The sequence below is a fragment of the Rhipicephalus microplus genome, chromosome 1 (assembly GCF_043290135.1).
Source record: "Rhipicephalus microplus isolate Deutch F79 chromosome 1, USDA_Rmic, whole genome shotgun sequence".
Taxonomy (NCBI): domain Eukaryota; kingdom Metazoa; phylum Arthropoda; class Arachnida; order Ixodida; family Ixodidae; genus Rhipicephalus; species Rhipicephalus microplus.
In genome coordinates this window covers 226,242,646-226,259,452 of record NC_134700.1, presented here as the reverse complement: position 1 = coordinate 226,259,452, position 16,807 = coordinate 226,242,646, and the positions used below count along the sequence as shown (strand labels likewise).

The 16,807-nt window shown below is 52.5% G+C and overlaps 1 protein-coding gene across 2 annotated transcripts in view; it reads left to right on the top strand.

The window, feature by feature from the left end:
* Positions 1 to 16,807, top strand: part of LOC119159598 (Tousled-like kinase) — a 157,584-nt gene that overhangs the window by 59,279 nt on the left and 81,498 nt on the right. The window lies entirely within an intron of this gene.

The window sequence follows — 16,807 nt, the reverse complement described above, 5'->3', positions numbered from 1 at the left end:
GCGCTGAGCCTAGACTGGCGTATTAACGTGATAGCGTTAGAGAGCTCGTGTCGCAAAGAACGCGCCTCCGGCGTCGGCCCCGTTGGTTGTGAGCGAAAAATCGTCTTTGCGTCTGTGACCGAAAAATCAAGTTACCGATATAGCCGCGTGAGGTCGCTACTTTTCCACGCGTGTGCGCGCGATCACACTGACAAAAGCCGCGCGTTCGAAGAAAAAAAAAAGTGCTCAAGGTCACGAGGCGCAGTAGTTTCTTTGCCCTGCCACCCCTCCCAGCTTAGCTTCACTTCTAGCGCTTTCGTCGGGACGAGAGGAGAGAAGATGCAATTGCAGCAAACCTTTGTAACTCCACTCGCACTGAACGGATTTTAAACATTTTTGCGGCGTTGAATTCGTGAGGCAATAAGCTCTTCCAGTGTATTCATTCCATGGTTACTAGAAAAAATGTTTCAGGGTCCCTTTAACGCATTTTGTTCGACTGGTGTCACGACGAAAACGAGCCCATTTGGCGATAATAGCGCTCGCTGGTCCAATCTACTGTGTGCGTGTTTGCGTGCGTGCGTGTGTATGTAACAAAACGTAATAATAAGTATGCACTTAGCGGTTGAAGGGTGCACTAAGGGCCGGATTTCGCTATCGCGTTCAACTCTAAAGGCGAAGCTTAAGGGTCCCCCAATTTTTTTTTTTATATCGCTTTATGGGGGGGGGGGCCGTTGGGGGGCGCTGACCAGCGCGGACGTCTCCGCATCGGCTCTGAATCTTTTGCTTTTTTCGGGTTTTTTATGGAGTTTTCAACCCAGTTCTCTGCTCTGAATCTGTGTATAAGGAGGTTTTGCGCACGTGGATACCCGATTTCTGGACTTTGGGTGCGTATTTGCCATTTTTCGACCGTTCTTCTGATCGGAACGCCGCGGAAGAGGGCTAGCCCTAACATTAGGCTTAGCGGCTTTGCCGCTTCGCCGCCGTCAGTTAGGCCTAGTGACGAGTAGGGCGGTTGCTCACACTTTTCCCGAGAAGATGCAAGTTGAAGTGGAAGGCGAAACGATCGAGGAAGAGGAACTCAGCGATGCGGGCTGGAATTTTGTGCGCGGCAGGTCTTCACAGCAAAGAATCGGCGGGCACGAACCCGACGAAGGTTCTAGAAGATATGGCGTCGGTTCTGGCGCGTCTTCCCGCCGCGGCCGTTCAACACTGAAAAAACGGATTATTGCGTCCTCTCGCATGCCCGACTTGCCGGAAGATCACCGACGGATCGTCATACGACCGCGGGATGGTTTGGATCTCAGAAAAGCAGGACACTGCAAAGTTGCAGAGGCAATCATGGCCGCTGCGAAGATCACTTACGACGCTGCGGGAGAAGACGTAGTCTGCCCCAACGTTACACAGAATATCGTCGTGGTTAGTACGCCGCTGGAGGAGCACGCGAAGAACTACGTGCGCATTAAGCAAATCAAGGTTGGAGAGAAAGTGTACAACGTCAACGCCTACTACTCCGCGGGTGACGGCTACTGCAAGGGTGTTATTCGGAACGTGGACCGGGAAATCACCGAGAAGGAACTCAACACTATGATTGTGCATTCCGGGAATCCGACTGCCATGCAAGCCAAACGCATAAAGGACACTGGTTCCGTGGTCATCGTATTTGAAGGCTATGAAGTTCCGAATCACGTCAAGTTTGGAGGTGTTCTTCTCAAGTGCTACCTGTATAGGCGGCAGGTGGATGTGTGCTACATATGCGCCAAAGTAGGCCATCGAGCGGATGTATGCCCGACGCCGGAGAAGAAAACCTGTCGTGGATGCGGGGTGGAAAACCCCACGGACTCACACGAGTGTAAAGCGAAGTGCAAGCTATGCGGACAGGGTCACCCAACGGGTGATCGGACTTGTAAGCAGCGCTATCAGACTCCTTTCATCGTGAGACAGCGACGAAGAGAACGGATTGAAGAGTCAAGACGGGAACGACAGCTTCCCGGAAGATTTGAAGATTTTCCTCGCATCGAAGAGCGGGGCGACCAACGGCGGAGCCATGGCTCTACCCATCGCTCAGAGTCCGCTGGCCCTAGGTCACAATCCGGCTCAAGGCCTGGTCATCTCCCGGCGCAAACAACATGGGCGCAGAAGGCTGGTGGTGTGAAAACACAGCAGGTGAGTGGGGGTAGTCCTACATGGCAGCCGGGCAGTGAGGAACTTAAACAGATGAGAGAGGAGAATTCTCTTCTAAAGGAGATGGTAATGACACTTAAAGAGGAGATCGGAACGCTGAGGAAAGCTTTGGAGGATACTAGTAAGTCGGCTCCTGTTGCTATGGAGACTTCGGCAGGAACTGTAGGTCGCAAACGCAAAGCGGTAGGTGATGTAGCTGTTTCGGACAAGGACGGTTTTGAAGCGTTTCGGGAGACTATGGAGAAGTCGCTATCGGAGATCACGAACATACTCCAACAGCTTCGAGTGGACGTAGGGGAGCTCAAGAAGCAGAGCGCTGATCACGGTAAGCGACTTCGAGCATTGGAGACTAGGACTGATGAGGTCCAAGAAGTTACGCCACAGGAGAAAGGGCAGAAGCCGCATCTCCCTTCGCCACAGTCAAAGGCTGGGGCGGATGGAAACGCAAAATTTGGCAGCGAAAATGGCGGGGCAAAATAAGCAGCACCCGGCACTCCGCGTGTGGCAGTGGAACTGCTGGGGGTTTCAAAGAAAAAAGGCGGCATTGTGCCAATTTATTAGAGCTAGAGAAGGCAAGCCACATGTCCTGTTGCTGCAGGAGACTCTCCTAGAGGGGATTACCCTCTCTGGGTATGAGACTTTCTGCCGCAAATCGGATGACGGCAGGGGGATAGCGGTGTGCGTTTCCAAGCAAATCTCGGCTCTCGTACATCACGATCTTGACAAGCGATTTAAATCAGAATATCAGTGCATTGAGCTTCTCCCCGGGAGGCGACTGCTCAAGGGGTTGCTAATTTTACATGTTTACAGTTCCCCGAAACGTTCGAAGGACCGCTTTTATGCCCTTATTTCAAAGGCTATGAGTCTCGCGAACCGCGGGAAGATCCCGCTTTTGGTGTCTGGAGATTTTAACGCGCCACACACTGCGTGGGGGTATCCAAAAACTACAACGAAGGGTGACTCACTTTACAAGAGCACGCATGACTTGGGCATGATTATGCTGACTGACCCCCGTTATCCGTCGCGAATAGGAAATTCAGCTTGTAGGGACACTACGCCTGATTTGACTTTTACAAATTTTCAGGATCACTGCGAGTGGACTAATTTATATGAACACTTAGGTAGCGACCATTATATACTAGAAACTACGCTGTCGGCAACTGTCACAGCTAGCAGGAAACACACTATAGTAGACTGGGATCTTTTCCGCGATATTCGTAAAGATGGGGGCTGCTGGGAAAATCTTGCGGATTGGAAACAGAACTTATCTAGCGACGTTAAGAGGGCCACAAAGGTCATCGAGACGCCGCCAGAGATTGGAACCATGGATAGCAAACTTGCCCACCTCTTCGAGGCCAGAAATGGCCTTAGGGAGCGCTGGAAACTGAACAAGCTCAATCGGCGGTTAAGGCGAAGGATTGCTGAAATTAACAGGGAGATCGAGACCTACTCCATGCAGCTTGAGAGAGCGCGATGGGAGGAGACATGCAACATGGTAGATGGACAAATGCGTGTTGGGGGGAAATGGAACTTGCTTAAACATCTGATGGGGCCCGAAAAAAGCAAGGGTAGTCAGTGCCGGGTGGTCGACCGCATAGTCAGCGCGGCTCTCAGAGACAGCTCAGAAAAGGAGGTTTGCGATATGCTTGCAAGCAAATATTTGCCGCTTAGAGGGATGGATCCCACCCTTTCCAAGCCCCCCCTCTATAGTGGGCGGATGCAATCCAAGCTTGATGAGAATATCACGACAGCTGAAGTTCGGATGGCGCTAATGGATCTCAATGGCAGGTCGGCACCCGGGGCTGACCAGATCACTAACAAGACTTTGAGGAACCTTGATGACGCCTCAATTGACTTTCTCACCGACCTTTTTAACAAACACTGGGCTGATGGCACGTTCCCCGAGGAATGGAGACATGCGGAGGTGATCCTCATCCCTAAGCCGGGCAAAAAGCCCAGCCTTGACAGCCTCCGCCCCATCTCACTTACATCTTGTGTTGGAAAGGTCTATGAGCATGTTCTGAATAATAGGTTCTGTGCATTTATCGAGGATGAGGGTCTCCTCCCTCCGAATATGGTGGGTTTCCGTCCACACCTCTCAACGCAGGATGTGATGCTTCTCCTTAAATCTCACATCATTGACGACAGCACTCGCGATGCCAGGGCCATACTTGGTCTCGATCTGGCTAAGGCGTTTGATCACATATCTCATGCCCACATATTGGAATCCATAAATGACATGAACCTGGGTGCGCGATTTTATAATTTTGCCGCTGCTTTTCTCAGTGACCGAACGGCTACTCTTAAGTTGGGGGAGCTGAAGTCAGAACGGTACGAATTAGGTTCACGTGGAACCCCTCAGGGGGCAGTCGTCTCCCCGCTTCTTTTCAATATTGGCATGACTCGCCTTGCTCGCGAACTGGACGAACTCGAGGGGTTGGAAAGTGCGCTCTACGCGGATGATATCACGGTGTGGGTCCGAGGCGGTGCCATAGGGCGCCTTGAGGACAGATTGCAGGAGGCGGTCAACACGGTTGAAAGAAACATCAGTCGTATGTCTTTAAAGCTTTCAAGTAGTAAATCTGAGCTATTAATATACAGGCCCACCAGACAAGGACGGCGACCTAAGGACTGGGTCCCCCCTGAGCAGGTGGATGTGACATTATTGACTGCTAGTGGGGCTAGAATTCCCAAGGTTAGCTGTATCAGGATATTAGGCATGCTCATTTCAGCGGATGGACGTAACACGGAAACTTTACGTAGATTAGAGCAACATACTGCGGCTACGCTTCGCCTCATTATTAGAGTTTCTAACAGGAAAGGAGGCATGAAGGAGGACAATCTTCTTCGCCTCTTTCATGCCTTCCTCATGAGTCACGTTCATTATGTTGCGTCTATGCATCACTGGCTCGCTGCAGAAAGGGAGAAGCTCAATGTACTGATCCGTAAAACTGTTAAAAGGGCACTCGGCCTTCCAATCCGAACTAGCACGGAGGGGCTGTTAGCATTAGGAATTCACAACACGTTGGATGAAATTATAGAGGCTCAACGCACGGCGCAGATCTCTCGCCTCTCGGTCACCCGGGCGGGTCGGGAGATTTTGGCACGTGCCGGAATTTCTACAATACTCCAGGAAGAGCGGATGACTTCTCTTGACTCCGCCGTTAGACAGGCACTCGTAGTTTATCCTATTCCTAGGAATATGCACCCTCAATTTAACGTCGCAAGGAGAAGGGCTAGAGCCAAGAAAATTTTGGAGCAGGTGCACTCGAAGTCGGGATCGTCGACCTTCACGGACGCTGCGCGTGCGGATAGGAATCGTTATGTGGCCGTTGCGGTCTCTGAGCGAGGTACAGTAATGTCGGCATGCTCTGTCAAGGCAACCTCCCCAGCAATAGCTGAACAGGTATCCATCGCACTAGGGCTTTTGGATTCATCCCGTGTTCAGATCTACTCTGATTCCCGTTCGGCGGTTAGAGCCTTTGCCTCTGGCAGGGTCTCCCCACCTGTTGCTAGAATTCTCAGAGGTAGGACCATCACTCCACACGAGATCATTTGGTTCCCGGCCCATATGGGCTCCACGATCAGCGGCATCACCAACTCCAACGAATTGGCCCACGCCCGGGCGCGAGGACTTGCCTTCCGCGCGGGGCTTCACGGCCCTGGCACGTTGGACCGCTCCGCCCCGCCCGGGGCCGATCCTCTGGATGGGGGTGCGGCTGATCGAGGGTCGCGGGACGTTCTAGCGACATTTAACGAAGTCACTTCACATTATCGTTTGAGTCGTAGGGTCTTTCCTCCACCCCATTCGCATCTTACCAGAGGACAAGAAGTCACGCTCAGACTACTACAGACAGGGGTTTACCCCTGCCCAGCTAATGTATCTATTTATATGGATATATCTCCTGACTGCCCGGACTGTGGGTGTGTGTGTACATTTGAGCACATGATGTGGGACTGCCCCCACATACCCAAGGAACTCAAGGCGCAAATCATCCCAAGACAAGGGTTTTATTCCGCCATCAAAAGTACGGATCGTCACCGTCAGCTTCGGGCAATCCAAGGGGCCCACGATGCCGCAGGCAGGTACTCCCTGCCTGTTCCAACGTGGGAGCGGCCCGCAGGGGCGTCGGGGTAAAACCCGACTCTCCTCCCTCGGTGTACAATAAAGTTATCTATCTATCTATCGCTTTATGGCTGGCTACCTTGTGGCGGTACGCCTGTGCCCGCACGCTGCGACCAAATATGTGTGCGCGCACTGAGCGAAAAACCTGTTTCGCGTGACGTGGCGACTACATAACGCGCACGTCTAGGGTGGTGGAGGGGGACAACATCTGGCGCTGCGGCGAAAGAGGAGTTTCGCCTCGGCCCCGTTCTGTGAATGCAATCGCCGCCTCCTTGTTTGGCAGCCAAGCTGGTCCCTCCTCACTGATCCAATGTCGCCACAGTGCCATGGCGTTTTGACGGCATGATTTTCCCCGCAGGCGATTGCCGAGCCTCGTCTCGCTGCACGCATCAAAGCCAAATGCTGCGAGCGTGTAGCTTTTCTGTCTTATCGCGTGCGACCCGCCGGACCACGTGCTGGAATGGTGCCCGCCGCGCGCTGCGAAGAGAACGCTCCGGAGTTTTTCGAACGGGACGAGAGATTGCGAGAAAGGAAAAGGAGACGCCGTTCTCGCAAGCTTATTACGGCATGGCAGGCAGACAGGCGGGCGGTTAGTTGAGGTAGGTGCAGCGGCCTTTTTGGCGAAAAAGAAAAATGGTGGCCTAGGAGAGGAAAGCGGCTGCGGTGGTTTTGGCCGCGTCTGTTCGGCCTGCTGGGGGTCGGCTCTGTACGTGTGTGCGTGTGTGCGATGGCTTTTTCCGTTGGCGGTCTGCTCCGCGGTGCGGCGACAGCGTGCTGCTGAGGGTGAGCTTCGCGGAGCAGAAGCGACGTACGAGTGGCAGTCAGCTGACATCAACAACACCGAGCGTGGCCTCCAAAGAGGCGACGCCGCCGTCCGCGCGTTGCTTGCTTGCAGCGTGATGTACGGTGCCTGCTCGCGCGGCCATGTTTGAGAGCGTTTTGACCTCGTTTGCGCGGTTGCCTTCAGCTTGACCGGTCGCCGCCTCCTCAGTACCGTCAGGCAGCCCTAGCTGGAAGAGTGACCCCCTCCTTCCCAGCCCAGAACGCGCGAGGACCTGTCATCATCGCCGGCGGCGGCCATCTTTATCATTCAGCGCGTACTCGCCCCTCTCCCCACTTCCCCGCTTTGTTTACCCCGTCATGTTGTCCCTGTTTGTTAGCGCCGTTCACTTTCATTGTTTGACGTTATTACCTCTCCCGTGCCTGTATGGTTGGGGGGGGGGGGGGGTTCTGATGCAGTGACGGGCATGTTTACGTGGCCCTATCGTTCAGCGGCGATTATTAAATTTAGCGATCGCCTCTTGTCGGCCAGGCAATCTGTGCGGCGTCGGGGAGCTGTAAAGTTGCTCTTGATTCGAAAACGTACTCCAGTCCGCTCAATTTACTTTTCGAGGAGCTGATTTAGAGCCGAGCTATTGCTGAGTTTATTTATAAGATCACTTGTTTGCATATATTTGCATGCGCAATGAATATCACAGCAGCTGAGCGGCGTCTTTTCGAGGTAGTTAACCAACCATTCCGTAGCTAAATTACAATCTAAAAACGTTGATGTCCGGATGTTGTCGTTAACGTGGATATGTTCGCGAATCGTGAACCCTCGGTCATGGGTGTGCGGGGGGGTGGGGATATTTTTGCTCCTGCGTGCCTTCGGCCAACCTCCAGCATATTTGAGTGCAAAGTTTAGGAGTGTGCGAGTAGTGAATTTCGGAAGCGAATCGATTCGAATAGCGATGACAGCGAATGAAATATGAATAGTAGTCGTTTACTGTTCTATTAGCAAGTAGACCATTTTCTAAAGTCTTAGAATACAACATTTTATTTGAAAGAAATATTCACAAGCTTTCACGAAAGAACGTTACAGTTAGTTTTAATCGACTTAAGCATCGAATTAATCGAATTAAGCAAGAACTAGAGCCTTCATAATATATCGTAACAGTAGGTTCAAATGTATCACCCACTAACATTATCAATGCAATACTTTTTCTCCTGATTTTAAATCAAATTGGGACACAAAAAGTTTACGATTTTCAACCTACCATCGTGGATGCAGATGAATATGTAATTAAACTGATGAACCTGTTATCACAGTGTAATTACTTTTACTGTTATCACAACATGGCCTGCGCACCGAAAGCATGCAACCATCGCCATTTAGGCTGCGAGCAGTCGTAATAGTTTTCGCCCACAGTTATGACACGAGGAAAACGGGAGCTCATCAATGCAATACAGCTTCAGCACAGTAAAGTAAAGTAAGCTAGAGTGGAGTTTTCCGGAGAAACACGGATCGTCCGGCAATCAACAGTGTTAGTTGTCTCGTAAAAGCTCGGGCTGTGTGCCGATCACTTTTGTTATTAAAAGAAAAAAAAAATAACATTGAGCTGTTTCGAGGCATTGTTTGTTGTTTTAGGGTTCTCGCGTCGGTGCTGATTATTCGAAAAAAAAAAAAAACATTCGGTATTTCTAATATGTACACTATTCGATTCGAGCACCTAATCGAATACAGCGCTGTTTGATTCGTTATTCGAAATTTTCAAATATTCGCACACCCCTAACAAAGTTAGTAAAAAGCTCTAACTATTTGGTCGTGAGGTTAGGCCTCGCGGTAGACTACTTTTATTAATAGTTTTGGTGGTCATGAATGGTTTTGTCCAATTAAACGGGTGCCCATGACTGCTGGCTATGGCCCGTACGTTCAACTAAGTCCTTAACAAGGGTGTTACCCTTGCGTGGCAAGCACTCAACTCTTTATTTGCTGTAAGGCCCAGGCGCCTGTAGTGGAGTGGCTTGGGCAGCTAGTGCTGGTGACTCCTCGGCGATGTAGTCCCGACAAGTGCATGTCTGGGCCATCTCCCGCTGGCGATATCTAGAGAGAACTGTTCCTCTCACTTGTATTGGTCATGGGACACGTTGTCGGTGCCCTGCCTCGTATTCGTCGGTTTCTCGATACTCGCCCCTGGTATGTCGCTGTCACTTGCAGGGCCCCCACCACTCCACGTACCGTAGTATACAACCCCGTGCTGATTTTGAGCACAAAGGCCAGTTTCGCGCTAGCGTTGTTATCTTCCTTTATTGAAATCGCCGCTTCCGGCTTCGCAACGTCGTGTTCGCCTCATTTCATACGAATCGACGTTTACGTGTATTTTGGTTAAACGCTACACGGTTTTCTCATAAGTGTGTTGCCCGGATCCAGTGTCGCCCTACAAGTACCCGACGCGGGGTAGAGCCGCGTGCTGGTGATACAGTCATGAAATGATAGTGCGTGCGCATCACTTTACACACTACATACGCGGCTATTTTGTCGTGCAACGGTGGTAACCGCATTGGAGCAGGGCGTGTTGTTTATCCCCCGTGTCGCCTTGGCTTTGTGCAAATGAACGTGAACGTGTTTGTTCGTTGAGGGCTGCTTTCCAGCTAGAAAAAAAAAAAAAACTTTTCCTAGTCCCGTGTTACCATGGCCTTCGCCTGCCTCGTGCTGCCGTTGCCGTGTCGTTAGCGGACTTCAGTGCGCCGAGTTTGAGCTGCGGTAAAGGAAGATTCGTGGGAAGAGTTGACGAGCGTCGTTGGGGCGGGGGGGGGGGAGGTGTCGCCGTTGCTTTCAGCATTGTTTTGCTGCGCCATTTTTTCCTCTGCCGGCTGGCTCCTGTCGACTTTCCCGAACACCACGACGGTACAATGCGGCGCATTTCTTGCCGCTCTGCTTTTGTAAGGCGATGCTACTGCTGTGGCGGCAGCGGCAGGCAGGAAAAGGCTCTCTGTCCGTTGGGCACGTGATGTCGGTTGCCTAGCGATCTGCTGGTGACGTCACGCCTTTCTTCGCCGTCACTCTAGAGTTGGTTGCAGGGGGAAGGGGGGCCTGCTGCCTCGCTTTCTGCCCTTCCTTTGTTCCCTCTCTCTCCTCCTGCTGTTCGCGCTCAGCCTAATGTTTTCTCTGTGTTTTCATCCATCGTTTTTCCTAGCCTCCCTCGTGCGGCTCGATTTAGTTGGGCTCCGAGGCGACCCGACAAACCGGGTGAAAAAAAAAAAAGAACAAAAGGGTATGTATCCGCGTGTAAGATATAAACGCAATAAAGAATAGTAAAATAAAGCAAGAAAAAAAACAAAAAACAAGGCGAGGCGTGTGCGAAACGAGTCTGTTGAGATGAGAGTCCTGGGGAGGAGGGACGGACACATCATGGCGGAGGTTTACTGTGTCTGTTCGAGGATAAGTGGTTGAAGCCGCCGCAGTGTGATGCAGGTACTTTTCCGTTTCCACCGAACCCTGCTCCATCGGCTTGCAGGCAGCGCGCCCTGCGTAGTCGGTCACCTTTGCAGCCATTCGCCCTTTCACATTCATGCCGCATTATCCCGTTCACGATGAAACAGGAGAAACGTTTGCGCAGTACCTGTCATATTCAATCTGCCCCGAAGGGATATTAGAGACCCGTGTTTTAACGCAAGTGCATGTTAAAACAACACCAGGTGGTTAAAATATTTGGAGCCCTCCGCTGTGGTGTTTCTCATAACGATATCCTCGTTTTGGAACGTTAAACGCCAATTAGTAAATTTATATTCTAGCTTTCTCGCACTTCGAAGCGTATGCTCAGTGCTATTTTGCTTGCTTTTTATTATTTTAAACTTTTAACGTGTGGTAATAGCTGTATTCGTGGCATTGCAACATGGGGCCGAGCGGAATGTCGTGTACTTCTTGTCGTGTTCGAATTTCGTGAGTACGCCTTGTGCACTATTCCGCATGTTGATAGGCATGTGTCGGCCTTGTTGGCCTCACCTCACAGCTTAATTGCATTGAATGCTTGCTGTTGCCGAATGGCGCTGGGGTCGAGAAGCGCGTAGCCTGGGGGCGTTCTAGAGGAGGCTAGGTCGTTTTACGTTTCGAGATTTTTGAAGTAGAAGCGAACGTTCGGACGTTATGCGCTCCATGTGTTTTCGTCTCATCGATTATCTGAGTAGCTAGGATCTTAGAGAAGTATTGACCGCATGTCTCATTGACTTGTCCTTCGTCAGTTTACTGGACTCGAGGACCCGACAGGACATAGTTCTCTCGTTTCATTGGCTGGCGAAGAAGCGAGCGCAACATTATTTAAGTAGCGATTGACGCATATAGCGTCCGATCACGCGTGCAGCAGCGGACTGCCAATTGAGATTGACCCGCCGTGGATTAATTAACAATGCACGATTTCTTCGAGTGTGCTACCGGTACAGTACTCTCCGATAATACTGGCGACAGCAGGAACGCGATTTGCGAGCAAGCGGAGTGTATTTAGACATTTTGCGGTACACAATATCTAGGACCCGCGTGGCGATATGTTGAAATCTCTACCGACAAGCTATGTTAACTGAAATAGATGCACCATTGCATCTGGACCCATATGTGGCTTCGGTGGACCGGCGAGCAACTGGTGGCTTCGTGGCACGTCGTGTCGCCGCATTTTCCTCGAATCCTGCGCGACCGGTGTTGACCCGCGGCGGCGGCAGCCTACCTACCTCCGGCAAAGCGGACAAATCGGAAGACATCGCGCGCTCGCCGGTCCCTTCACAACATGGCGGTATCGAAGATGGGGGGGGTGGGGGGGGAGGTGCGACAAGTCTCCCGCAGCTGTCTGCCCCTGCTGTTTGGGCGGGGTTTCCATGCAAGCCGGGTGGGTTAAGTAAGGTGTCTCGTGAAAAGAGACGCTGCTTTCATAGGGGGAGGTTTGTTCTCCCCCCCCCCCCTTTTTTTTTCTCTCTTTGTTTCATCTAGTCGTCTCTTTTTCAGCTCCGAGGCGGCCATCTTTGCGGTGAGGAAAGCGGCGGCGGGCGCAGTACGCGGTGGTTGACCCGGCCGTCTCTCGAAGGACGCAGGCATGCATGACCTCATCGCGATCTGTGCCGCCTCCGCGCGTGCCCTGCTCGCGTGCTTTCGGACGTTCGGTGAAACCGTTTTCTTGTGCCGGCCCCTGGAAATAATCAGAAGGGGTTTTACGCGCATGCGCTGTCGACCGTGCACCCGTCGTGCCGTGTGCGTACGTCTGCGCCGTCTGACGGCCGCCCTCCCTCATCCGCTGACGGGTGGACGTACGTGCGGAGAGCGAAGCCCGCGGTCTCCTGTCATGGCGTCCCGTTCGTTCCTCGCGGTGGACGGCAACGATGGCGATGTTATTTGCTGCGGTGCGCGAGTCGCGCCTCATTTAGCCGCTCACTTTAGTATCTGCGCGCAACATTTGGAAGCGCGGGTACGCATCATGCCGTGCAGAATAGTGTGGCCTAGGGCTTTGTCCTTAAGGGTGGCTGGTCGTGTTTTTCCGTAGCGCCCGCTCTCACCGCGTGCGTGCGCCCCGCCCTTTGTCTCGTGACCTGTGCGATATGACATGCTTCAGCGCCAGTCATACAGGGTCTGGTGCATCGGTTTAATGTTCTGCTGTCGCCGAAGGGGCGCGCGCAGACCATGCTTGTAGTCTAGAGCTTTCGTGCCGGGACCCTCAAGCTCCTGTATTGACTCGTACTTTCTTTGAGGGCGGCAGGTGAGTAGAGAGTGAAGTGCGTACAAAAGAACGAAAGTGCTTGGCTACCCAACAGCTGGGGCTCCCCGACTCTAGGCCCCTCTTTTGGGGCCGCGCTCCGATCACCATTGGGCGTTGGGGTGTTTTAGCAGTTCCGGCTTACCGGATGGCAAATACGGCAAAATCGTCAGAAAAGAAGAAGAAAAAAATCTAGCGCTATGGGTTGTTGTTGACTACATTTAAAAGAATTGTTCGCTATTTTCTTTATATCCATCATCTGAGTATTTTTATTACTGCCCACTAATTCGATCGTGTTTATATCTCTACACGACCACGCTACATGGCAGGCATCCCGTTTCAGGATGGTTCACGTTAATCGACCTTAAAAGTAGGTCTCCGCACCATAGCCTGTAGCTTGCCTTTCGTGATATCGTGAATGCACAGGATCATTGACAATAGGGCTGACGTAGAACTTCATGCTGTGCTCCGAATACTGCGTAAAACGTTTACATCTAAAAGCTGCTTGTTTGCGGTGTACCTAGAACACAATGGACCCTTTTCATAATTTCGCAAATGCAGTTCTCTGCGCTGCATATTTGAACGAGTAGTGGCGGCACCTGTCGTGCTCCAAACGTAGAATGGTCATAGGTGAACGTGCTTGGGCTTGTCCATAATGAGTGTTTATACCAAGAGAGGCGACTCAACAACAAGCGGACCATGCATGAACAGGCTATTTGCACTAAATGACAAGCCACCATTAGTTGTTCAAACCGCGTAGCCGGAAATCTTACTTTACAATTTCGAAAAGGGTCTATTGTGGTGGTTTGAACGTGTTGGTATGACATGATAAAAAAAATTTATGATCGCACCATCGGAGAGGGCGTTTTTTCTTCCTCGTCTGATTTTGCGCTTAGAATTATTTGATTAAGGTATATCCAGAGTGATTACGGCTTAGTGTCTTCCCTTCCCACGTGGCCGTCGCTCTTCTACCGCGTCGGCCTCGTGTTCCCATTTCGTCACCTCGGGCCGCAAGGAATGTTGGACCAACTTCCCCATCGGCAGCGTGCTGCCTCTGATGCGACGCTCTCGAAGAAAAAAAAAACGTTTGCGGGCAGTGCCGCCGCCGCCTGCCAACAACATCGACGGCGAGACACGTGGCGGCTCCTCCACCTTCTCCCCCTTCTTCGTGTGTGCCCTTTCTGCGCGATGTCGTTAGGCCTCGCGAACCGATGCGTCGATGAAAAAAAAATGGCAGCAGCCTGCCTCCTGCCGAACCCGTCCTGTTATACGATGCGGCGTCGGGATCGGTCAGGTAGGTGTAAGCGGGCGTGAGGGAAGGCGAGTGGCTCGCAGGCCATGGTTTCTCGCGTTGCGTCACGGCAGATCGCAGCGGTTCGAGATGGGCGCTTGCCCCGGCGCCGCGGCCATCGTGGATGGATGCTGCTGCTGCTGAAAAACATTTATTTACAGATGTTATTTACAGGGAGGGTGGGAACGGTCCTTAAGGGGCCGCCCCGTACAAACACTAGGTGGGCTCCCTCTTACGGGAGCCCATTGGCGTCGGCCGCGGCCCGGGCACGCTCGACCAGGGCCCGTTGGGCCGTCAGGTCAGAGCAGCCGAGTAGGGCTGCCTCCCAGTCCTCCCGCGAAGGGTTGGGTAGTGGGGTAAGATTTGGGGTTTTTTGGCATGCCCACACCATGTGGAAAATGTCAGAGGAACTTTCCTCACAATGTGGGCACTTCCCCGTGCAAGCGGGGTCAAAGTGTTTTATGATTGCCGGGCACAATAGAGTTTTAGTATAAAGGCGAAGGAGGATTCGCTCCTCCGCCTTCGTGAGGCCCTTACAGGGTTTAGGATAGACGTTATGGCCGGATTGATAAAATTGTGTGATCTCCTTAAAGGTGTAGGCAGGATTGGGTTCGAGTTCCGGATCGGTAGGGGACGAGGATGGTGCCCGGAGAGTGAGCGCGCGGGCAGCGGCATCGGCCGTCTCATTACCATCGAGGCCCGTGTGAGCCGGAGCCCATATGATCGTTCGGTGCGCGGGGGCACCTAAGTAGCTGCTGTTCTGCAGTATTTTATAAGCACGGTACGGAATGTATCCCTGTTCAATATTGCGACAGGCACCCCTTGAGTCGGTGATTATGACCCTCGAGTCCTGATCTGCGGCGGCTAGTGCGATGGCGATCTCTTCCGCGTGCGTAATGTTATGTGCACGGAATGTGAGTCCGTTTACAACGGTGTTTTCGTGGACGACCGCAGCCGTATACCAACCACCGTGGTGCGGGCCGGAGGCGTCCACGTAGAATACCCCGAATTTGTGGCCGTAGTGTCGAGCCAAGGCTTCCGCCCGCGCGAGGCGTCGGCCAGTGTAGTCGTCTCGGGTCATGTTAGCCGGAAGAGGGCGCACGTGCAAGGAGTATCGCCAAACTTCTGGAATCCGTACGCGCTCTTCCGTGTGTATTGAGTGATTGATGTGTAGCCGGGCAAGGAGGCGGCGACCCGACGGTGTTTTAGAGAGTCTAGTATATTGGTTTGTCAAGTGCGCCTCTCTCAGCTCCTTGAACGTGTTCACCATTCCCAAGCCCAAAAGGCGCTGGTTAGAGGTGCTGACAGGAAGGTCGAGGGCGCGCTTGTAGATTTTGCGGAGAATGACTTCGAGTGCATTCTCGTCGGATTTGCGTAGGTGGAGGTATGGAGCCGAGTACAGGACTCGGCTGGTTACGAATGCATGCGCCAGCCGCAAGGCATCTTTGCATCGTAACCCCCCGCGCTTGTTGGAAACCCGGCGGACCATCCGGCCCACCTGGTCCCCCACCTTACGCAATTTGGCCAATGTTGTGTCTGCTCTGCGATTTTTGTGTATAAAAAGCCCCAGTACTCTAATCTCATCGCGTTCGGGTATTGGTCCGCTGTGAAGGGAGAGGTCGATCTTTGCGGTGCATTTTGGTGAGGGGCGTATGTGCACGAATTCCGATTTGGACGGGGAGCACTGAAGGCCGCAGCGACGGGCATAGTCATCCACGATGTCCGCCGCTTGCTGCAGGCTTGCCTCCATGTCTCCTGCCGAGCCGTGTGACGCCCATATGGTGATGTCGTCGGCGTACAGCGCATGCTGTATGCCTTCGACTTTCGCCAGCTGAGCGGGGAGTCTCATCATTGCCACATTGAATAGGAGGGGCGAGAGGACCGCTCCCTGCGGAGTCCCTCTCGTGCCTAATCGGTAAGGGCCGTGTTCAATGTCCTGAATCCGAATGTATGATTGTCGGTCAGTGAGGAATTGTTTAATATAGTTGAAAGTGTTTTGGCCGCAATCCACCTGTGAGAGATGTGTTAGAATAATTTCGTGTGTCACGTTATCAAAGGCCCCCTTCAAATCCAAAGCGAGCACAACTTTGTCATTCAGGGGATACTCGACTGGATCGAGGATCTCATGGTCGAGCTGAAGCAAGACATCTTGCGCGGACCGGTGTGGGCGGAACCCGAACATGGTGTCTGCAAATGCATTTTTGCTCTCCAGGAACGCGGACAACCTGTCGCGCACCATCGTCTCCATTAATTTTCCCACACAAGAAGTAAGGGAGATGGGGCGGAGGTTGTCCGTGTTAATGGCTTTGCCCGCTTTGGGTATGAAGGTGACCAGGGCGGTCTTCCACTCAATTGGTAGGCTTGTTTTCCCGATCCAAATGGAATTGATGTAGGCAAGGAGCATGGTGTAGGCCGAGTCAGGAAGATTGGCAAGTAATTTCACGGTAATTTTATCCCTTCCCGGCGCCGTTCCTCGCCTCATTTTCGCTAGGGCTGCCTTCAGGTCGTGTAACTGGAACAGTTGATCCAGCTCCGCGTTCTCGGTACCTGCATACGAGTACGCCGGCCCTTGGGAGTCCTGCTGAGTGCATAGATATTGGTCTCGGAGTTTACATGCCAATTTGGCTGTGTCTCCGTCGAAGCTGTGAAATGCTCGTTGCAGATGCTTTTGTGTCTCTGTTCGAGTTTGGGTCGGATCAATCAAGGCGCGGAAGAGGCGCCAGGTACTCCGGCTGG